At 45.9% G+C, this 23,217-nt stretch overlaps 1 protein-coding gene and 1 long non-coding RNA gene across 2 annotated transcripts in view; both read right to left on the reverse strand.

Annotated features, from left to right (window-relative positions):
- TSKU (tsukushi, small leucine rich proteoglycan) overlaps positions 1–22,746 on the reverse strand; it is a 28,324-nt gene extending 5,578 nt beyond the window's left edge. The window contains exon 1 of the mRNA XM_026721332.2: positions 22,574–22,746. The gene's annotated coding sequence lies outside the window, so the exon portion shown is untranslated. The remainder of the gene's footprint in view (positions 1–22,573) is intronic.
- LOC148125223 (uncharacterized) overlaps positions 1–23,217 on the reverse strand; it is a 301,326-nt gene that overhangs the window by 169,283 nt on the left and 108,826 nt on the right. The gene's annotated exons all lie outside the window — the stretch shown is intronic.

Below are 23,217 nucleotides of genomic sequence, written 5' to 3' on the forward strand. Positions count from 1 at the left end.
CCCCTCTCTTTCCGTTCTTTCTCTCTCTCCTTCTCCTTTTCTTTCTTTCTCCCCTTTTTCCTCTTTTCTTCTTTCCCTCTCCATTCTTTCCCTTTTTCACTCACTTCTTTTTCTCCTTCTTTCTATCTCCCTCTCCTTTCCTTCTGTCTTTCTTTCCCCTTTCCCTCTTTCTCTCCTTCTCTTTCCCTCTCTCTCCTTCTCTTCTCTCCCCTTCTTTCTGTCTTTCTCTTCCCTTCTCTCCGTTCTTTCCCTTTTTTCACTCTCCCTTCTTTCTCTCCCTTCCTTCTTTCTCTCTCCTCTTTCTCTCCCACCATTCTTTCTCTCTCCTTTCTGTCTCTTTCTCTCTGCTTCTTTTTCTCTCTCTCTCTCCCCTTCTCTCTTTTTCTCTTTCTCTCTCCTGCAAATTGGGAAGCAAAAACCAAACCAAACCAGAAGACTTGCAGGTTTTGACTTGCAAGGGCTTAGAGGAAAAAAAAATCCGAAGCTTGGGCAAAACTAAAAGAAGAACTGGCGTGGATTTTCCAGGAACTTGCTAACAAAGGCACCAATTATGACTTCTTTTAATGATAGTACATTAATGCGTCACTAACACATTACTATGGAGTCCAGTTTTAGTCACCACGATAAGCAAAGAAGTGTTGAGGCTTTAGAAAATGTGCAATGACTGGTTGTAGGAACTAGGTCTGTCTAGACATTGGGCCAGCTCTGCCTTGGGGCACTGCAATGGTCATAACTGTGAGTCAGTGGCCATGGGATTTTTCATCACTTGAAATTTCATGTGGGATGCTGCAACGGTCGTTAAGTGGGAAAAAATGGTTCATATGTCACTTTTATCAGTGCTGTTGCAACTGGTCACTAAATGAACTGTTTGTAAGCCGAGGACTATGTGTTCATGTTCCCAAGCAGCACCCTTGCACTTTTTTCAGCTAGCTACTTCTGTGGTGGGCAAATCATTCAGAGACGGTTGCTTTAGAATTGCAGAATATTGGGTCAACTGGAAGAATTTGATTGATTCGGATAATGTCATGCCCCTGTCGGAGTCTGAACAGCTGTCTGTTGGCTGTGGAGGACACTGGGGAAGGTCAAAGTCCAGCTGGGCAGAGCAGGGGTGAGGGAGAACAAGGGAGAGGGAATTTGGAGGAAAACCCAGGCCCACTTCCTCTTCATCCTAGGGCATGCAGGGAGGAACGGAGAAGGGAGCAACGTGGGTTGCATGGCTTACGGGGGAGGAAAGGGCCCTGATTCACTTCATTAGCTACAGCTGGGAAGACAGTTGATAAGAAAGGCAAGCTGAGTGTAGCAGGCTTCTGGGAGCAAACCTGACTTTATCTTCTATTGTTGTGGCTTATCTGTATTCCTGGCATCTTCCCAACAGTGTGAGTTTTGCCGTGACTTCCAGTCTGAAATTCTTGCTCCTGCCCTGCCAAACTAATTACCTCAGTTTGCCTTGATTGGACTTTAAGTGACTTTGTGTGGCTCATGTTTTGGACTTAATTTTCTGCAGCCAAAGGTTGTTCGTGGGAGAGTTTTTCTCCACCCCAAAAGTAACCTGGACTTTGGGGACAAAGTTGGAGGTAATAAAGGGACTTTTATTGATTATCTGACTGTGTTGCCTTTGTGCCATGTCCCTTTGGGTCATCACAGATAACCACAATCCCAGTCACCATAGAGGCATGGATTCTGGGAGCATAACGGTGAATGTGCTCTTCTGAATACAGGGTCTTGGGGACAACAGCAGAGAATATAACATTCATTCATTCATTCATTCATTCATTCATTCATTCATTCATTCAGTGTTCTGCAGGTGGCCAATTGTTATCAGGCTAATTCCATATTTACAGCAATGAGCAAATTCCTTAAGACTTGAGCTACATTTCTCTGCCTTGAGAACTTTTTAAGATGGATGGACTCCAACTCCCAGAATTTCCCTGGCCAACATGGGTAAACTAATTCTGCCTTAGGTATGAAAGCCAACTGGATGCTTTTGGGCCAATCACCAGGAGACTGTGAGTTCTAGTCCTGCCTCAGGCACGAAAGTCAGCTGGACTTTGGGCCAATCACCAGGAGACGGTGAGTTCTAGTCCCGCCTTAGGCATGAAAGCCAGCTGGGGGACTTTGGGCCAATCACCAGGAGACGGTGAGTTCTAGTCCTGCCTCAGGCACGAAAGTCAGCTGGACTTTGGGCCAATCACCAGGAGACGGTGAGTTCTAGTCCCGCCTTAGGCATGAAAGCCAACTGGGTGCTTTGGGCCAATCACCAGGAGACTGTGAGTTCTAGTCCTGCCTCAGGCACGAAAGTCAGCTGGACTTTGGGCCAATCATCAGGAGACAGTGCGTTCTGGTCCCGCCTTAGGCATGAAAGCCAGCTGGGGGACTTTGGGCCAATCACCAGGAGACGGTGAGTTCTAGTCCCGCCTTAGTCATGAAAGCCAACTGGGTGACTTTGGGCCAATCACCAGGAGACGGGGAGTTCTAGTCCCGCCTTAGGCATGAAAGCCAGCTGGGGGACTTTGGGCCAATCACCAGGAGACGGTGAGTTCTAGTTCCGCCTCATGCATGAAAGTCAGCTGGGGGACTTGGGGCCAATCACCAAGAGACGGTGAGTTCTAGTCCCACCTCAGGCATGAAAGTCAGCTGGACTTGGGGCCAATCCCCAGGAGACAGTGAATTGCGTAGTCCTTGTCTCACAACCATTCGTTTAATGAACATTCAAAGTTACAAACATAATTGAAAAAAAGTCACTTATGACTAGTTTTCCCACTTACAACCATGGAGAAATTCCCATGATCAAACTTCAGACCCTTGTCAACTGTTTCAGATTTATGACGGTCGCAGTGTCCCGGAGTCATGCCATCACTTTTTTTTTTTTTTGCAAACCTTCCAACAAGCGAAGTCAAGCGGAAAGCCAGATTCCCTTAACAACCACAGCCAGAAAGTTCGTAAAATGGACCAGACTCCACCTATCCACTGTCTGGCTGAGCAACACCAATTTTTGCACTCAATGGCGGTTGTAATTCAAGGACTCCCCGTTTCCCCGCTTTGGACACAAGAACCATCGGAGCCAGCCAGTTTCTCTTAAGCCCCAAAACACCTCGCAGGATTGGTGTTATCTGGAAATAATCAGAGGAGGCAGATTTACTGTGTATTTTTCCACTTTGGGATTATATTGTAAAAACAACCGTGCAATTAAAGAAATGTGAGATACCGTGAATTCCTCCGTTGTGGCTTTCTGATGAAAGACAAACAAATGGTGTTGCAAAAAAAAAATATGCAAAACACAAAACCGAAGGAAAGAAAAAAAACAGTTGGCTCTGCAAAGACCTCCTGCGTTGTGTAAGCCAACGGCTGCCGTACCAACAGCCACACCTGTGCCCCACCTTGGCCGTTGCACATACACACACAAAAAAACCCGACTGATCCTTTAAGCCAGCCAAGTGCAAACTGCCGGATCCAGCCGGATTTCCCACCAAAAAAAAACACAATCCCCTGCCAGGAAAAGTAACCAACCTGTCATTGAAAAAGTTGCCTTGAATTTCTTGCCTTCTGTTTCCATGGTGAATTGTATTTTGGGGTGTAGGCCGTTGAAGTGTGTGAGGAAGTTGTTCAGTTTTTCTTTCCCGCGTGGCCAGATTATGAAGGTGTGGCTCAGAGACGTAGATGACACCTTCATAATCTGGAGATTATGGAGATTATCCACAGACGAACACAAGACAGAAGCCTGATGATGGCAGATGAGAATCTGCCGAAACGTTGCTACAACTTTAAAAGCACAACTATAATGACGTGGGAAAATACCCGAACAAAGCTGAATAACATACATGTAAGTACCCGCGAAAACTTAAGAAAACAAATATATATATAATATAATCCAAATAATTGACAGTCTGGTGGAAAGCTTGAATAGAAGAGATGATTCCACCAGACTGTCAATCATTTGGAAGCCTGCACTCACAAACAAAAAAATCTCCACACCACAAGCCAGGCAAACACCTGGGCACAAACAGATCCCCCTGACACCCCAGCTCAAACACACCCCAACCAGGCACCCAGATGAAACCTAGCTTCCTAACTAATGATAGCCGTCCATTTACTCGGAGCCAAGCTGCACAAAAGGCCTCCAATACAGGAACACAATGTTGCCAGCCCATCAAGACACACACAAAAAGCCACAAAACAGACAGAAGATATTAGAAACACCAATCAAGCAGAACACAGCAAACTCCAAGACCAATAAACACAGACCAAGACTCCCAACCAATCAGGATGAAGAAAAAAAAAACCATTCTGGCACAGTGGTAGGCTAGCACCAAATTTAAAACTGAAACAACTGTAAAAGTCCGACTCACAGACGAACACAATACAGAAGCCTGATGATGGCAGATGAGATTCTGCCGAAACGTTGCTACAACTTTAAAAGCACAACTACAATGACGTGGGAAAATACCCGAACAAAGCTGAATGCCATACATACATACTTACATACATACATACGTGTGTGCATGTTACAACCTGTTGTGCTGTATTTGTTAAGTGAGCCACTGCAGTGGTTAAGTGAGTCACACAGTTGTTAAGTGAATCGGGCTTCCCCGCCCTTGAGTCTGCTGGTCAGGTCGCCAAAGGGGAATCACGTTTGACCCCCGGCATGCTGCAACCATCATAAATACATGCCAGTTGCCAAGCAGAGGTGGGATTCAGCAGGATCCGACCAGTTTCTGGAGAACCGGTAGCGGAAATTTTGGGTTGTTGGGGGAACCGGCCAATGCCACCTCTGACTGGCCCCACCAACCCCATCTCTGCCTCCCATGGAGTCCCAGCTGGGTCTCCTTTGGTTGCCCTGAAAAAAGGAGAACAGAGCTGGAAAGCAGGTTAGTGGAGTGGGGAGAGAATGGGATTTTGCAGTATCCTTCCCCTGCCCCAAACTACGCCCACAGAACCGGTCGTATCTTGAATCGCACCACTGCCGAGCCTTCAATTTTTTTTTTCCACGTGACCACGAGGATGCTAAATGGTCATTAAGTGTGAAAAATGCTCCTAAGTCCCTTTTTTTCAGTGCCATTGTAAGTTTGAACGGTCACTAAATGAATTGTTATAAGTTAAGGATTACCTGTATATGCTATTTGTTTTTTTTTCTGTTTGTTTGTTTTGTTACAGGACTGGAGATTGGCAAGAGAGGTTTCCGGCATTGGGGGAATTACAAAATCCTTGCGTCTTGAGGGAATTTATCACTCTGTCTAACGGGCGACCAACCCAACCAAGTTGGTTGATGTTTCATCAGGCTTCAACCGACTGTGTTTTGCGTTTCTCCCTTTGGGAAGCTGCTGGCAGGAAGCGTTTTGCAATCCTTTCAGAAAACCCGCTGCCAAAATTTAGATTCAAGACAGGCTTGGAGCAGGAGAATGCAGCCACACCCCCATTGTGGAGGCAAACCCAAAAACTGCTCCGGGGCAAAAAAAAAAAAAATGGATTTAAAACGTTTGTCTTTTCCTTTGCAAACAAAGGTGTCTCGTCCCGCATCAAATGTGTTTAATCTCCGTCCCAGAGATTAAAAAAAAAAAATTTACTTTTGTCTAGCTTGGTTCACGGACCGCGCGAAAGATTCAGAACGAAGAAAAGGGTTTATTTATTTTTTTAAGTTTAGGCTTGGCACTTCCCCCCCCAGTATTTCTCAGCTTGGATGACTTTAAGCTGTGTGGACTTCAACGCCCAGAATTCCCTGCCAGCCATGTATTCTGGGAGTTGGTCCATACAGCTTAAAGGCACCCATGCTGAGAAACTGTTGTGGTGCATTGGCAGCAGAGTCAGGCAGTGTGAAGGAAACTGGGAATTTGGGGAGGACTCGGATGAGGGTCCTGCGCCTGACACAGAGATGGGGCCAGGACCATCTGGGAGTTGTATGCTGACTCGGAAGCCTCCAGAATCTGACAGCAGCGAGGCAGAGGAATAGCGGGAGCCTGTTCCCAGTGCGCACCTGCACAGAGCTGCCAGAAGGCAAGAACAGTTAAGACAAAAGGGGCGACTCCGGAGTAAGGCTTAGAGGTGATTGACCCCTCCCATAAGCCATACAGGAGGAGCAAAGGGATAGGAATCTTTGCAGGAAGCAACTTCGTTCGTACTGGTCAGTTTAAAACCTGAAGAATTTGTGTTCCGTTTTGGCCTCGTATAACTAATAGGACATTTAGTCGTTGGCAGCATTTCAAGGGAGATAAAAGTGTGTGCTGATCAGACTTATCCCGAAGGACTTTGGCAAACTTCCATGGGACTATTTACAAAACCGCGTGAGACTCATGACGGGCTGTGAATGACTAAAATTCACAGCTGTTGAAATAAAGAAAAACGGGTTTGGGGACTAAGGTATGTTTGTTAGTGTCTCCGTAAGCCTTAGCCAGAACAGAAACACAATGCACTTGGCATAGGTAATCCTCAACTTACGACAGTTCATTTAGTGACCGTTCAAAGTTACAGCGGCGGTGAAAATTGTGACTTGCATCTGTTATCCACACTTTATGAACACTGCAGCTTTCCATGGTTGTGGGATCAAAATTCAGACTCTTGGCAACTGATTCATACTTTGACGGTTTTCGCAACCCCCTTTTGTGACCTCCTCACAAGCAAACTCAAGAGAAAAGCCAGATTCACTTAACAACCACGTTACTCACTTAACAATGGCGGGGATTTACCGAACCACGATGGCAAGAAATGTCATAAAATGGACCAATGGTGACTTAACCAAAACTCTCTCCCATAACAACAGAAAAGTTGGGCTCGACGGTGGCCGTAAGTCAAGGACTACCTTAAACCCCCACTGCACATCTATACTCCAAGTTAATGTTAAGGAGACTCAGTTCCGGCGAGCAAAGTCAATGGATTCATTTAATAACCGTGCTACTAACGGAACAACTGCAGGGACTCACTTAACATCTGTGGCCAGAAAGCACATCATATGAATCAAAATAACAACAACAACCCTCACTTAAGCTGTGTCTCGCTTAGTAGCTAAAATGCTGGGCTCAGTTGTGATCGTAAGTCAAGGATCACCTGTATTGCTAAACTAGGAGTCTCCAACCTCAGCCACTTTAAGACTTGTGGACTTCAACTCCCAGAATTCCTCAGCCAGCAAAACAGAGGTCTCCAACCTCGGCCACTTTAAGACTTGTGGACTTCAACTCCCAGAATCCCTCAGCCAGCAAAGCAGGGGTCTCCAACCTCAGCCACTTTAAGACTTGTGGACTTCAACTCCCAGAATTCCTCAGCCAGCAAAACAGAGGTCTCCAACCTCGGCCACTTTAAGACTTGTGGACTTCAACTCCCAGAATCCCTCAGCCAGCAAAGCAGGGGTCTCCAATCTGGGCCACTTTAAGACTTGTGGACTTCAACTCCCAGAATTCCTCACCCAGCAAAACAGAGGTCTCCAACCTCGGCCACTTTAAGACTTGTGGACTTCAACTCCCAGAATCCCTCAGCCAGCAAAGCAGAGGTCTTCAACCTCAGCCACTTTAAGACTTGTGGACTTCAACTCCCAGAATTCCTCAGCCAGCAAAACAGAGGTCTCCAACCTCGGCCACTTTAAGACTTGTGGACTTCAACTCCCAGAATTCCTCAGCCAGCAAAACAGAGGTCTCCAATCTGGGCCACTTTAAGACTTGTGGACTTCTAGAATTCCTCAGCCAGCAAAACAGAGGTCTCCAACCTCGGCCACTTTAAGACTTGTGGACTTCAACTCCCAGAATCCCTCAGCCAGCAAAGCAGGGTCTCCAACCTCGGCCATTTTAAGACTTGTGGACTTCAACTCCCAGAATCCCTCAGCCAGCAAAGCAGAGGTCTCCAACCTCAGCCATTTTAAGACTTGTGGACTTCAACTCCTAGAATTCCTCAGCCAGCAAAACAGAGGTCTCAACCTCGGCCACTTTAAGACTTGTGGACTTCAACTCCCAGAATCCCTCAGCCAAGCAAAGCAGGGGTCTCCAACCTCAGCCACTTTAAGACTTGTGGACTTCAACTCCCAGAATCCCTCAGCCAGCAAAGCAGGGGTCTCCAATCTGGGCCACTTTAAGACTTGTGGACTTCAACTCCTAGAATTCCTCAGCCAGCTGAGGAATTCTGGGAGTTGAAGTCCACAAGTCTTAAAGTGGCCAAGTAACTACCCCTGTGCTAAACAACTGAGATTGTTGTTGTTTGTTTGTTGTTGTTGTTGTTGTTATTCCAACCATAATTGCCTGCAGACCTCCTCAATTTGCCAGAGCCCCGTCTGGCTTGAGAAGTAAGCACGGTTAGAACTGGGATATTGATAATTTAAAAAAAAAAATTGCTCAAATCATCCAGGCGTCGTCTTTCTCTTCATCTTTTTCTTCACCTTCTTCTTCTTCTTCTTAGTGAAAGGTCTGGCAGGAGTTTATTATAGTCACCCGCCCCGCACAAAAAACGCTTGCGTGCACACCCCTTTCTCTCTTTTTCCAAGTTGAGGACTTCCCCGTTTATTTCACTTTTATCAAAAACTTGGCAAGGGGCTGCCTGCCAGATGCTCAACCCCCCGCCCCCCCCACCGCCTCTCCCTCCCTTCCTTACTCAGAGTCGGGAGAGGCTGGAAGCCAAAGCAACAAGGCATATTTGTCTTAAAACCTCTCCTGAATTCCCTCCGCCCTGCTGGCTTTGCAACACGGGAAAGGAAGAAGAGGGGGAAAAGAAAAAAAAAACCCCAACGGACCGTCTAAAGGAGAAAGGGGTACATAATTCGGGGTCAACGAACCATGCTGGAGCAGCCTACGGGCCTTTCAAAACTAGCCACCAGGCTGCCAAGCGTTTCAGAAGTGGAATTTGCCAATTGCAAACCAAGGTTACTTTATTGCATTCATTTCACTGTGGTTATGCGTCTCTCTCTCTCTCTCTCTCGGCACAATGAGAATATATCTGCTGGGGGGAATAGGAAAGGCATCTGGCCAGGAAACACTCAGCTCCATTTAGCTGCCCAGACTCCACCCCTGCAAGGGATTACGGGGTCATTAAAGGAAGAGGGTTTTACGTGGTCATGCTTCAGCTAAGAGTGCCCAACAGGGCTTACCTGGGCTTAATCTAACCAGGTTTAACTCAACAGAGGTAATTTCCTGGGTTCCCGTGACATCCTGGCCCATAAACACACCAGTTGAGCCAAGCGGCCCAGAATTACAGGAACTCCTCGACTTACAATGGATCCAAACATTTCTGTGGCTAAGCGAGACGGTCATTAAGTGAGCCTTGCCCCATTTTACGACCTCGCTCGCCACAGTGGTTTAAGCGAATCACTGCAGTTGTTAAGGCGGTAACGCGGTTGTTATGGGAACCTGGTTTCCCCGTGGACTTTGCTTGTCGCAAAAGGGGATCACGTTTGATTCTGGGACACTGCAACCGTCGTAAATACGAGTCGAGGCCAAGGGTCCAAATTTTGAATCATGCAACCATGGGAACGCTGGAACAGTCGTTAAGTATGAAAAAAACAACAGTCCTAATTGACGTAACTGCAAACGGCCACGGAACAAACCGTACAATAAACTTCCAAGTCGACGCAACCACAACACTGTAGGAGGGTTGAGTTTTGCCAGACGTGCCAAAGGCTCAACCGAAAGAGTTTTGGCGGTCCAGAAAACCAGGTTTGACACGGAAGAAATCTGTGGTTCTCCCTGCAAGTAGTGACTAAGGACATCGTAGGAACAAAATCGTGGCGAGGTTCTCCAAATGTTTTTGGCTTGTGAATGCTGGGAGTTGATACTAGTTTTCAATTGATTAGTTAATTTATCCCATCTTTATTAGTTCAACTCAAGGCACAAAGTACCTATCTAATACTCCCTATTTTCCCTCCAACAACCCTGTGAGGTGGGTTGGGCTGAGAGGGAGGAGCCCAAAGGCGCCCAGTCAGCTTTCTTGACTAAGGTGGGACTAGAATTCTTCGTCTCCTGGTGATTGGCCCAAAGTCACCCAGGTGGCTTTCATGCCTCAGGCGGGACTAGAACACACCGTCGCCTGGTGATTGGCCTAAAGTCACCCAGCTGGCTTTCATGCCTAAGGCGGGACTAGAACTCACCATTTCCTGGTGCTTAGACCAAAGGCGCCCAGTCAGCTTTCTTGACTAAGGTGGGACTAGAACTCACCGTCTCCTGGTGATTGGCCCAAAGTCACCCAGCTGGCTTTCATGCCTAAGGCGGGACTAGAACTCCCCGTCTCCTGGTGATTGGCCCAAAGTCACCCATCTGGCTTTCATGCCTAAGGCAGGGCTAGAACTCCCCGTCTCCTGGTGATTGGCCCAAAGTCACCCAGCCGACTTTCATGCTTAAGGCAGGACTAGAACACACCTTTTCATGGTGCTTAGCCCATGTGTCTTTCTCGGTTCTTGGGGTGGGGTGACTTCAAGGGGATTCTGGGAGTTGAAGTCCACACATCTTAAAGTTAGCAAAGTTGAGAAATACCAGTTTAAGGGGACAAATACGTTAAGGCTGCATTGACAACATACTGGTAACTAGCTGACCAAAAAGAACTATTGGATTAGTGATCAAATAATAAATAATAAAATTAAAAAATACATAAAATATATAAATAAAATATTAATAACATAAAATCGTAATAAAGTAAAATAAAAACAAATGAAATAAAATAAAAACAAAATATAAATAACAAATAAAATAAAAATAAAATAAAAACACATGAAATAAAAATAATGAAATAAAACAAGAAAAACAAAAAAAATAAAATAAAAATAAACAAATAAAAGCAAATAAGATAAAAAACAAAACAATAAAATAAAAGCAAATGAAATAAAAATGATGAAATAAAATAACAAATAACACAAAGAAAAAGAAAAGAAAAAAAGAAAAAGAAATAAAAATAAATAAAATAATAAAAACAAATAAAAACAAAATAAAATAAAATAAACTAAATATTTAATAAAAATGAGACAGTTGCCAAATGGCTGAATTTGGGTGACCGTGGGGAATGCTGCCAAGTGTGAGAAACAATCCTAAATTCCCTTTTCTTAGTGATGTCGTAACTGGGAATGGCCACTAAGCGAACTGTTGTAAGTCAAGCACTCCCTGCAATGGCCTCCCTCAGGCTCTAGAGGCCAGAAACAGGCTCGTTTCCAATGTTCTGACGCTTCCAGGAGGCCCCTTTTTTCGCCCTCCCCAGGCTACAAAGGCTTTCCTCGAACCTCCAGGAGGGCGAAAATGGCCTCCCCCGGACTCCAGAGGCCAGAAACGGCTCATTTCCGACCTTCCAGAGCCTCTGAGAGGCCCGTTTTTCGCCGTCCCCAGGCTCCGGAGGCTTAACTCGAACCTCCGGGAGGGCGAAAATGGCCTCCCTCAGGCTCTGGAGGCCAGAAACGGCCTTGTTTCTGACACTCCGGAGCCTCCGGAAGCGCCCCTTTTTCGCCCTCTCCAGGCTCTGGAGGCTTTTGTCGAACCTCCGGGATGGCGAAAGAAAAGGAGAAGAGAAAGAGAAGGGAAAGAGGAAGGGAAGGAAGGGAAGGGGGAGAAAGAAGGAGAGAAGGAAAAGGAGGAAGGAGGAGATGGAGAGAAAAGGAGATGGAGAAGCAGAGGGAAGAAAGAGAAGGAGGAGGAAGGGAAGGAGAAAAAGAAGGAGAAGGAGGAAAAGGGGGAAGAGGAGGAGGGGAGGGGAAGAGGAGAAGGAATAAAAGGAGAAGAGGTAGGGAAGGAGAAGGGAAGAAGGAGAAAGAAGGAGAAGAAGAAGAGAAAGAGATGGAGAAGGAGAGAAAAGGGAAGGAGAATGAGGAGAAGGAGAAGGAAAAGCAAAGATTTACAAAGTTATTTGCCAGATTCCCACACACACACACACAAAATCTCAATGGGGAAGCCAGCAGGAAGTTGAAAGTCAGTTCCCAGTACTTTTTGGCCGGCCTTGAACATTCCTGTTTAGATAGGGAAACTTCTCTGGAATGATGACCGCCCCTATGAAGGATTGTTTACTAGTAAACAAAATTAAGAGTGGGGCCTGTTTTGCATTTCTATCTCAATTTTTACACGTCATCCATAAACATCCCTCTGGAACCCACATGGAGAACTCTAGTTGCCAAGCAGAAAAAATAATCCTGAATAACAACAAGCCTCACGGGATGCCTAGGTTAGTTGGGCTTGTAGAAAACGCCCCGTGACACAACTCCGGTTGAAGGGACAAGAACCCGTAACACTGACTTGCGTAGTCCGCACACACCCCTTTCGGCAAGACTTACACATCAGAAATCAATGCTTGCTAAATAAAATTCCATGGTTTACCTTTATCCAGGCTCAAGATCCAGATGGATCGTGACAGACTTGAACCCTGGGCTCTATCGAACAAAATGAAATTCAACGTGGAGGAAAGTAAAGTTTTACATTTAGGCAAGAAAAACCAAAAGGACACACATAGACTGGGTGAAACCAGGCTTAGTAGCAGGAACTGTGAGAGGGATCTTGGAGTCTTTAATGGACAACCAGCTAAATAGGAGCCAGACGTGTGCACAGCAGCCAAAAAAGCCAATGCAATCCTAAGTTGTATTAACAGAGGGATACAATTGAGATCAAGGGAGGTACTAATAAGAGAGAAGGAAGGGAGGGAGGGAGGGAGGGAGGGAAGGAAGGAAGGAAGGAAGGAAGGAAGGAAGGAAGAAAGAAAGAAAGAAAGAAAGAAAGAAAGAAAGAAAGAAAGAAAGAAAGAAAGAAAGAAAGAAAGAAAGAAAGAAAGAAAGAGACATCTGAGTGAATCATGGGTGGACAGAGGACGTGTTTAGTTAAAGGAAAAAAGGATAGTGGGGACATGATAGCAGTCTTCCAATATCTCCGAGCTTGCCACAAAGAGATGTAAAAAAAGAGGTTGAGACTCTAGAAATAGTACAGAGAAGAGCAACCAGGATGATGAGGGGACTGGAGACGAAAACATACAATGGACGGTTGCAGGAACTGGGCCTGGCTAGTCTAGGGAAGGGAAGGACCAGGGGAGACAGGATAGCAGACTTCCAATATTTGAGGGGCTGCCACAGAGAGGAGGAAGGGGGTCCAGCTATTCTCCAAGGTACCTGTAGGCCAGACAAGGAATAATGGATGGAAACTGACCAAGGAGAGATTCAACCTGGAAATAAGGAGGAACTTTCTGACAGTGAGAGAACAATCCACCCATGGAACAGAAGTTGCCTTCTGAAGTTGTGGGAGCTTCATCCCTGGAGGCTTTCAAGAAGAGACTGGACTGTCCTCTGTCAGAAATGGTGTAGGGACTCCTGCTTGAGCAGAGGGTTGGTCTAGATGACCTACAAGGTCCCTTCCAACTCTGATTATTGGTTATCTGTTGAAGATACCTGCAGGATCTGATCCTTCCGTCTCAAAAACAAAAATTGTATCACTTTTCCGAGCTCCTCACCACCACCACCCCGTTGTACAGGCAGTCCTTGACTTACGACCACAACTGAACCCCAAACTTTCGCCCCACAGTTGCCGAACGAGTTTTGCCCCCTCAATTTACAAACTTTCTTGCCGCAGTCATGAAGTAAATCCTTGCAGTTGTCCAGTTAGTAACCCAGTTGTTAATGCTTTGCAGCCATGGATTTTGCCGGCCGGAAGGTTGCAAAAAGGGGAATCACGTGATCCCAGGATGCTGCAACAGGCACAAGTACATGCCAGTTGCTGAGCCTTTCAAATTTTGATCCCGTGACCACGGGGATGCTGGAACGGTCGTAAGTGTGAAAAACGGTCATAGGTTGCTTTTTTCGGTGCCGTTGTAACTTTGCAGGTTCACTAAACAAACGGTTGAGGAGTACCTGTATGTGCAACGTGACAATTTATGCACAAAAGGGGCGGAGCTTCAAACCCCCCACTGCTTTCGTTAATGCCTTTATCCTCCACCTTTATCCTAACAGAGAGAACAATTAGCCAGTGGAACTACCTGCCTCCAGAAGTTGTAAGCAGGGATGGGATTCAAATTTGTAACAACCGGTTCTGTGGGCGTGGCTTAGGTGGTGGGTGTGGCTTGGTGGTCATGTGACTTGGGTAGGCATGGCTTGGTGGTCATGTGACTGGGTGGGCGTGGCCAACTCAATATCACTCACATCGTGACACGCATCTCCTCGCCTGGCCTCTGATGACTGTGGGGATGTTGCAACAGTCGTAAGTATGAAAAACGGTCATAAGTCACATTTTTCAGCGCCATTGTAACGTTGAATGGTCACTCCACACAAGCAAAGTGCCAGCAAAGGAGGGAAAAAACCTCTAGACGTTCCTGAGACAAGAAGTCTAGTCCTGCCAAGAATGTAATATGGGTTATTACGGAGAGGCAGTTTCTGTAAGCAACTCCAGAATGTTTCCTTCCTGCCTTCCTTACAGGATTAGCCCACTAATTTCTTCTAACAATCGGTTCTCCAAACTGCTTAGTATGTTAACAACCGGTTCTAGTGAATAGGTGCGGACCTGTAGAATCCCACCCCTGAACACGGGGATAGGGTCTCCTGTCTGAGCAGAGGGATGGATTAGAACAGGGGTCTCCAACCTTGGCAACTTTAAGACTTGTGGACTCAGCTTAGCTGGCTGAGGAACTCTGGGAGTTGAAGTCCACAAGTGTTAAAATTGCTAAGGTTGGAGACCCCTGGACTATATAAGACCTCCAAGCACCCTTCCAGCTCTATGATTCTATGACCCACCCATCTGAAAACATCCTGGGCAAGGGAATTCTGGGAGGTGAAGTCAGAGGGAGTTCCAATCTGGAAATAAGGAGGAATTTCCTGACAGGGAGAACCATTAAGCAGTGGAACGCCTGGCCTCCAAAAGTTGTGGATGTTCCAACACTGGAAGTTTTTAAGAAGAGATTGGACAGCCATTTGTCTGAACTGCTATAGGGTTTTCTGCCTAAGCAGGGGGTTGGACTAGAAGACCTCGGAGGCCCCTTCCAGCTCTGCTCTGATTGATTGAATCACTTTGCTGCACCCAACATAAGAAGACACGCTGGGCTGCCATCGCTAAATGAGTGGTTGAGAGTGGAAGAGCCCTTGTATAAGGGAGAGCAAGTCCAAAATATTTCAAGAGGACCCGGGGAAAGCCAACAACAAGGATTCTCAACTTGTCCAAAAGCCTCCCCATCGCTTAAGGGCAAATTTCAACAAACCATCTTGTGCACTGATGACATTACCTAGTTAGGGAATGAAACGTCTGCAAGGAAGCAATCCACTTCAGAGAGCACCAAGGACCCCACAGTCCTCCTCCTCCTCCTCCTCCTCCCTTTCTCCTCCTCTCTTCCTCCTCCACCTCCTCTCCACAAACTCCACTCCTTTCTAGCACTGACGTTACCCAGTCAGGACATTAAACATCTGCAAGAAAACAATCCACTTCTGAGAGCGCTGAGGATCCCACAATTCAACCCTTAGCTACAAATATTGACTTCTGTCTAATCCAAGGCTCTTCCAACTTGGCAAGTTTAAGACATGTGGACTTCAACTCCCAGAATTCTTGAGCTAAGATGACTGGAGGAGGAATTCTGGGAGTTGAAGTCCACAAGTCTTAAAGCTGTCAAGTTTGAAGACCCTTGATGTAGTGTCTATCTTCCATCTCTATCTATCTATCTATCTATCTATCTATCTATCTATCTATCTATCTATCTATCTACCTACCTACCTAAACTGTCTATCTCTATCTAATCTTTCTATCTCTATCTATCTATCTATCTATCTATCTATCTATCTATCTATCTATCTATCTATCTATCTAATCTGTCTATCTTAACTGTCTATATCTATCTATCTATCTATCTATCTATCTATCTATCTATCTATCTATCTATCTAATCTGTCTATCTCTATCTAATCTGTCTATCTCTATCTAATCTGTCGGTCTCTGTCTGTCTGTCTCTGTCTGTCTGTCTATCTATCTATCTAAACTGTCTATCTCTATCTAATCTATATCTGTCTGTCTGTCTGTCTGTCTATCTATCTATCTATCTATCTATCTATCTATCTATCTATCTATCTATCTATCTATCTATCTATCTATCTAAACTGTCTATTTCTATCTATCTATCTATCTACCTACCTACCTACCTACCTAAACTGTCTATCTCTATCTAATCTTTCTATCTCTCTCTCTCTCTCTCTCTCTATCTATCTATCTATCTATCTATCTATCTAATCTGTCTATTTAAACTGTCTATATCTATCTATCTATCTATCTATCTATCTATCTATCTATCTATCTCTATCTAATCTGTCTATCTCTATCTAATCTGTCGGTCTCTGTCTGTCTGTCTCTGTCTGCCTGTCTATCTATCTATCTAAACTGTCTATCTCTATCTAATCTATATCTGTCTGTCTGTCTATCTATCTATCTATCTATCTATCTATCTATCTATCTAAACTGTCTATTTCTATCTATCTATCTATCTATCTATCTATCTATCTATCTATCTAAACTGTCTATCTCTATCTAATCTATCACTGTCTGTCTGTCTGTGTCTGTGTCTCTATCTATCTATCTATACTGTCTATCTCTATCTAATCTATCTCTGTCTGTCTGTCTGTCTGTCTGTCTCTGTCTGTCTCTATCTATCTGTCTATCTATCTATCCATCCATCCATCCATCCATCCATCCATCCATTCCAAGGGTCTTCAAACGTGGCAAGTTTAACACTTGCAGACTTCAACTCCCAGAATTCCTGAGCTAACCTGACTGGAGGAGGAATTCTGAGAGTTGAAAACAGCTGGTCTAAACCATGTTAGGATTTTTTTGTTTTTGGTATCGCATAAAACCAGTTTCAACAAACCCCACATTTTCACAGGCCAACAGCTCCTGACGCCCAAATGCTACTTGAATCCAGACAATCCGGATTCCGCTGAGATCTTAAGAGTAGATGCACTTTTTACCCTCTTGCAAATATTATCCTGGGAACTGGGAGTTTCCCCAGTTTTGCATACTGGATTGCTTTGAACTTCATCATCACTTATGGGGAAAGTGTGACCTTTTCCAAAAAGACTCTTCCTCCTCCTCCAAAGTTACACACACCTTACACCTCTGGCAAAGGGAGAGGATAAAGAAGAGGAGGAAGAAGGAAACTGCAAAGCCAGGAAACGGATTATAAATGGATTATAAATGGATTATAAAAAGAGGATGCAGACTCCCAACTGCGTTTACTATTTACAGCCCTGGCAAGTAACTCAACTTTCAGCAAGTTCATTTAGCGACTGTTCAGAGTTACAACGGCACTGAAAAAAAGTGACTTACGACCCTTTTTCACACTTACGACCATTGGCAGCATCCTCATGGATTACGTGATCAAAATCCAGGCGCTTGGCAAAAGGTTCATAGTTGCAACCTTCTGACAAGGCAAAGTCAATGGGGAAGCCAGGATCGTTTAATGACCGTGTTATTCATTTAACAAGTGCAGTGATTCACTTTAACAACCGTGGTCGTAAAAGGGGAAACTCCCTTAACTCTCTTGCTTAGCAAATAAAGATTTCGGGTTCAATTGTAGTCATATGTCAAGGACTTATCTATATCTAGGTAGGTTCACTGAGCCAACAGAAGAATCAAGAAGATTCAAAGCAAAGAAACAATTAAAATAAATAAATCTTATGTTTAATACAGGACCATTGTGTTTCTCAGCCCTGAAAACTTTTCAGTTGAGTGGATTTCAATGCCCAGAATTCCTCATCCAACAACGCTGGCTGGGGAATTCTGGGAGTTGAAGTCCACCCAGTTTAAACTTGCAGATTCTGAGAAACCCTGCATTTAAATAAAATAATAAAATGCTATTGTTGTGTTCTCGTTAAGACAGGATGCTCAAACTAGGAAACCAGGTGAGAAGACAATGGCCGAGTTCCCATCCTAAGGTTGCGGATGTGGTGCAGGTGTTGGATTGCTCCATTTTATGACCTTTCCGGCCACAGTTCGTTAAGTGAATCACTGCCGTTGTTAAATTAGTCACACCGTTGTTAAGCGAACTTGGCTTCCCCACTGACTTTGCTTGCCAGAAGGCTGCAAAAGGGGATCGTGTGACCCAGCCGTAAATACAAACCACAGATCTGAATGTAAGTCACGTGCCCACGGTCGTTAAGTGTGAAAAACAAAACTGTCCTAAGTCACTTTTTCCAGCACCTTTGTTAACTTCCAACGGTCACTAAATGGACTGTTGTAAATAGAGGACCTTCCCCAGGTGTGCCAAGGCAAGGGAAGCACAGGTTGTGGTTTCACTTAGCAACCACTCCATTCAATCACCAAGCTGCCGACCCCAACAGTGGTCGCTAAATGAGGACTACCTGTAGAGCTACTAAACAGGCACCCTCTCCCGCTTCTCCCTGGCAAAAGGGGATTGCAGAAGGCCCCGGCTCAGTGCGATCATACGTACAATACAGATAAGTCCTCGACTTACGACAGTTTGCTTAGTGACCAAAGAGTTTGTTTAAGTGACCAACCGTTCTGGAAAAAAAAAGTGACTTAGGATTATTGTTCACACTGATGACCGTTGCGGCCTCCTCATGGTTGCCATAATCGAAATTCGGACGCTTGGCAACGGGCTCCTATTAATGACGGTTGCAGCCTCCGGGGGGTGGAGTCAGGAGTGCTCTGTTTTATGACACACACACACACACACCCGCAAGCAAAGCCAATAGGGAAGCCAGATTCTAGCTATGTTAGTGGCTGTGTTAGTGACTTAACTGCAAGGTTTTAAATAACAGCCTTGGGCAAGGAAGGTCGCAAAGCGAGGGAAAGCTCACCAAACGAGTATCTTGGTTTGCAACGGAAATCTTGGCCTCAATCGCGGTCATAAGACGAGGACCACCTGTACTTGCAAAGGTTTCTGGTTAAATCCTACGGCAATTCCTGCTCAAATTTTAAGGAAGGCCTCCCATCGTGGTTTGACTGGTCCAGACAAAGGCTTCTAATGAGAGAGAGAGAGAGAGAGAGAGAGAGAGAGAGAGAAAGAGAGAGAGGAAGGAAGGAAGGAAGGAAGGAAGGAAGGAAGGAAGGACAGCAGGAGTTTAAGGCAGAGAATGGCTGCTACCTCTCAGGAACAAGCCCTGCATGCAAAAATCCAGCTTCTCTCATTTCTTGCCCTGCTAGATTATTACTTGCAAGGAACAGCAGTGGGCAGAATCTGAATTCTTCTGGCATCATCTATACCTTCCTTCCTTCCTTCCTTCCTCTCCATCTCTTTCTTTCTCTCTTTCTCTATTTTCTCTTTACTTTTCTTTCTTTTTCCCTTTTCTTTTTTCTCCCTTTTTCTTTTTCTTTTCTTTCTTTCTTTTCCTCTTTTTCCTTTCATTCCCTTCTGTCTCTTTCTTTTTCTTCCTTTCTTTTTTCCTTCTTTCTTTCTTCTTTCTTTCTCTCTTCTTTTTTCTTTCACTTTTTCCTTTCCTTCTCTTTTTCTTTCTATCACTTTTTCCTTTCCTTCTCTTTTTCTTTCTATCACCTTTTCTCTCTCTTTTTCTTTCTTTCTCTTTCTTTCTTTCTCTTTTCTTTTTCCCTTTTTTCTCCCTTTTTCTTTCTCTTTTCTTTCTTTCTTTTCCTCTTTTTCCTTTCATTCCCTTCTGTCTCTTTCTTTTTCTTTCTTTCTTTTTTCCTTTTTTCCTCTTTATATCTTTCTTTCTTTCTTTCTTTCTTTTTCTTTCTTTTTTCTGTCTCTCACTTTTTCCTTTCCTTCTCTTTTTCTTTCTATCACTTTTTCTCTTTTTCTTTCTCTTTCTTCTTTCTCTTTTCTTTTCAAAGCTAACATGGTTAACTCTTCTAACGCGGCTGAACAAACCCGCATCAGAGTTCAGGTGCAGCAAAGAGATTCAATCAATCAATCAATCAGAATAGAGCTGGAAGGGACCTTGGAGGTCATCTAGCCCAACCCCCTACTCAAGCAGGAGATCGTACACCATTTCAGACAAATGGCAGGAATAGCTAACACCCAAGATAGGCTCAAGATGCAAACTAGACTACAACACTGGGCCCTATCTAACAAAATGAAATTCAATGTAGAGAAAAGTAAAGTCCTACACTTAGGCAAGAAAACCCAAAGGACACACATAGACTGGGTGAAACCAGGCTCAATAGCAGGAACTGGGAGGGGGATCTTGGAGTCTTAGTGGACAACCAGCTAAATAGGAGCCAGCTGTGTGCAGCCACCGCCAAAAAAGCTAATGCAATCCTAAGTTGTATTAACAGAGGGATACAATCGAAATCAAGGGAGGGACTAATACCACTCTATAAAGCCTTAGCAAGACCACACCTAGAGTCCTGCATCCAGTTTTGGTCACCACATTATAAAAAAGAGGTTGAGGCTCTAGAAAGAGTGCAGAGAAGAGCAAACAGGATGATGAGGGGACTGAAGGCTAAAACATACAACAAACAGTTGCAGGAACTGGGCCTGGCTAGTCTAGGGAAGAGAAGGACCAGGGGAGACATGATAGCGGTCTTCCAATATTTGAGGGGCTGCCACAGAGAGGAGGAGGAAGGGGTCAAGCTATTTTCCAAAGCACTTGAAGGCCAGACAAGGAATAATAATGGATGGAAACTGAACAAGGAGAGATTCAACCTGGAAATAAGGAGAAACTTTCTGACAGTGAGAACAACCAACCCATGGAACAGAAGTTGCCCTCGGAAGTTGTGGGAGCGCCATCAGTTGAGACTTTCAAGAAGAGGCTGGACTGCCATTTGTCAGAAATGGTGTAGGGTCTCTTGCTTTGGCAGGGGGTTGGACTAGATGACCTATAAGGTCCCTCCCAACTCTGATGACCTGTATAAATGAGTGTCCAGTCTCTTCTTAAAAACCTCCAGTATTGGAGCATCTACAACTTCTGGTGGCAAGTCCTTCCACTGCTTAATCGTTCTCACTGTCAGGAAATTTCTCTTTTTATTCTAAGTTGCTTTCTCTCCTTGATTAGTTTCCATCCGTTGCTTCTCATCCTGCTCTTCAGGGGCTTTGGAGGATAGCTTGACTCCCCCTTCTTTGGGGCAGCCCCTCAAATACTGGAAGTCTGCTATCATGTCACCCCTAGTCCTTCTTTTCTCTAGACTGGCTCCCTGGATCCCATTCAGCCACGGAGGTCCGGTGCTGGCGGCTCCAAAGTTGCAAAAAGCGCGTGCTGGAGTCATTCCACACACACACACACACACCCGGGCAGAAGAAGAAGAAGAAGAAGAAGAAAAAGGAGGACGCGCCCCTCGCGCCTCCAAAGCACCTCAGAGGAGCTCAACCCCCCCCCTCGCCCCACGTTGCCCTGTGCAAAAATTCAACGCAACCCCCCTCCTTCATGCAAAACTCAGCGCAACTCCTCCCCCATGCAACGCCGTGCAAGTCAGCGGAACGTATACACACACGCGCGCGCGCGCCGCCAAAACTCAGCGCAATCCTCACCCCCCCGATGTGCAAAGTCAGCGCAACCGCCACCCCCACCCCGCACGTAACGCTGTGCAAAAGTCAGGATAATCCCTCTGGATGCCCCGTGCAAAAAAAAAAACCCTGAGCGGAACCCCAACTCTGGATGCCCCCTGCAAAACTCAGCGCAACCCCACCCCCTTCCCTCCTGTGGATGCAACACCGCGGAAAAGTCAGCGCAACCCCCACCCAGGAACCTCGATGCCCCGTGCAAAATTCCACCGAAAGCGGGTTTTTTTCGTCCCCTTTTCCTTTCTTTCTTTCCTTTCTTTTCCTTTCTATTTTCCCTCTTTTTCTTCCTTTCTTTTTCTCTCTTTTTCCCTTCTTTTTTTCCCTCTTTTTCTTCCTTCCTTCTCTTCTCTCTCTTTCTTCCTTTCCTTTTTTCTTTCTTCCTTTACCTTTCTTTCTCTTTCTTTCTTTCCTTCTCTTCCTTCCTTCCTTTACCTTTCTTTCTTTCTTTCTTTCTTTCTTTCTTTCTTTCTTTCTTTCTTTCTTTCTTTCTTCCCTTCTTTCTTTCTTTACCTTTCTTTTTCTTTCTCTCTCTTCTTTCCTTCCTTTTTTCTTTCTTTCTTTCTTTCTTTCCTTCCTTCCTCCCTCCTTTTCTCCTTCCTCCTCTCCTATCACTCCTTCTCTTTTCCTTCTCCTTTTTGTCCCCTACCTCCACCTCCTTTTCTTTCTTTCTTTCTTTCTTTCTTTCTTTCTTTCTTTCTTTCCCTTTCTTTTTCTTTCTCTCTCTCTTCTTTCTTTCCTTTTCTTTCTTTCTTTCTTTCTTTCTTTCCTTCTTTCTTTCCTTCCTCCCTCCCTCCTTTTCTCCTTCCTCCTCCCCTATCACCACTCCTTCTCTTCTCCTTCTCCTTTTTGTCCCCTACCTCCACTCCCTTTCTTTCTTTCTTTCTTTCTTTCTTTCTTTCTTTCTTTCTTTCTTTCTTTCTTTCTTTCTTTCCTTCCTTCCTTCCTTCCTTCCTTCCTTCCTTCCCCTTTCTTTCTCTCCAGCCGAAGGCAAGTCCAGGTTGTGTGGGGCCGGGGGGGCGTCCAGGATGCAAAGGATCGCCCGGACGGAGGGCCAACCAACCAACCAACCAGCCTCCCTGCCGCCCTCGCCCACCCCGGGAGAAACAAGGAGCCCGTCCCGTCTTTCCCCTTCCCCCTTCCCCCTCCCACCAGGGCTGCTTCTTCCAAAGGGCTCCCCGGCACGAAGCGGCCGACGGGCATCGCTCGAACTCACCTCGCCAGCCGGCCCCTCCAGCTCCGTGCCTCGCTCTCTCTGTCGGCCGGCGGAGGAGGAGGAGAAGCGGCAGCGGCAGCGGCAGCGGCGGCGGCGGCGGAGCAGCAGCTGGACGGTCGGGCGCGCGCTGGGCTTTAAAGCGCCCCCCGCCGCCAGCGCGCAAACTCCGGCTCGTGCACGCGCCTCGAGGGGCGCGCCGCCCCCGGCGTCCGTGCCCCGCCCCTCCCGAGACGCCCCCTTTCCTGCCCCTGCAGGCTATCTAAGCCCCTGCTGGTCCCCCGCCCCCCGCCCGGCGTGGGAAGGAGGGAAGGGAGGGGCTCCGGAGGCGCGTGCACGAGAGGGCCGCCCCCTCCTGCTTCTGGGGAGGGGAGGGATTGGGAGGGGAGGGGAGGGGAGGGGAGGGAGAAGGCAACTTTTCCAACCGAGGGAAGAGAAGGGAAGGGGGGCAACATCTGGAAGGGGGAAGGAAGGAGGGAAGGAGGGACCGCTGGGCTTTTCTCCAGCTGGATGGCTTGGGAGAAAGTTTGGGAACTTTTTGGAGGGGAGGGGGGAAGGGGGAACAGAGAGAAACAATGATTCCGGGTTTGTTGGAGCCTGGGCTGGAGGGTTTATTTAGGCTTATTCAGTCCTGAACCGCAGCTGGT

This window comes from Pseudonaja textilis, chromosome 7 (assembly GCF_049901715.1).
Source record: "Pseudonaja textilis isolate UNSWEBS1 chromosome 7, rPseTex1.2, whole genome shotgun sequence".
NCBI classification, from domain to species: Eukaryota; Metazoa; Chordata; class Lepidosauria; order Squamata; family Elapidae; genus Pseudonaja; species Pseudonaja textilis.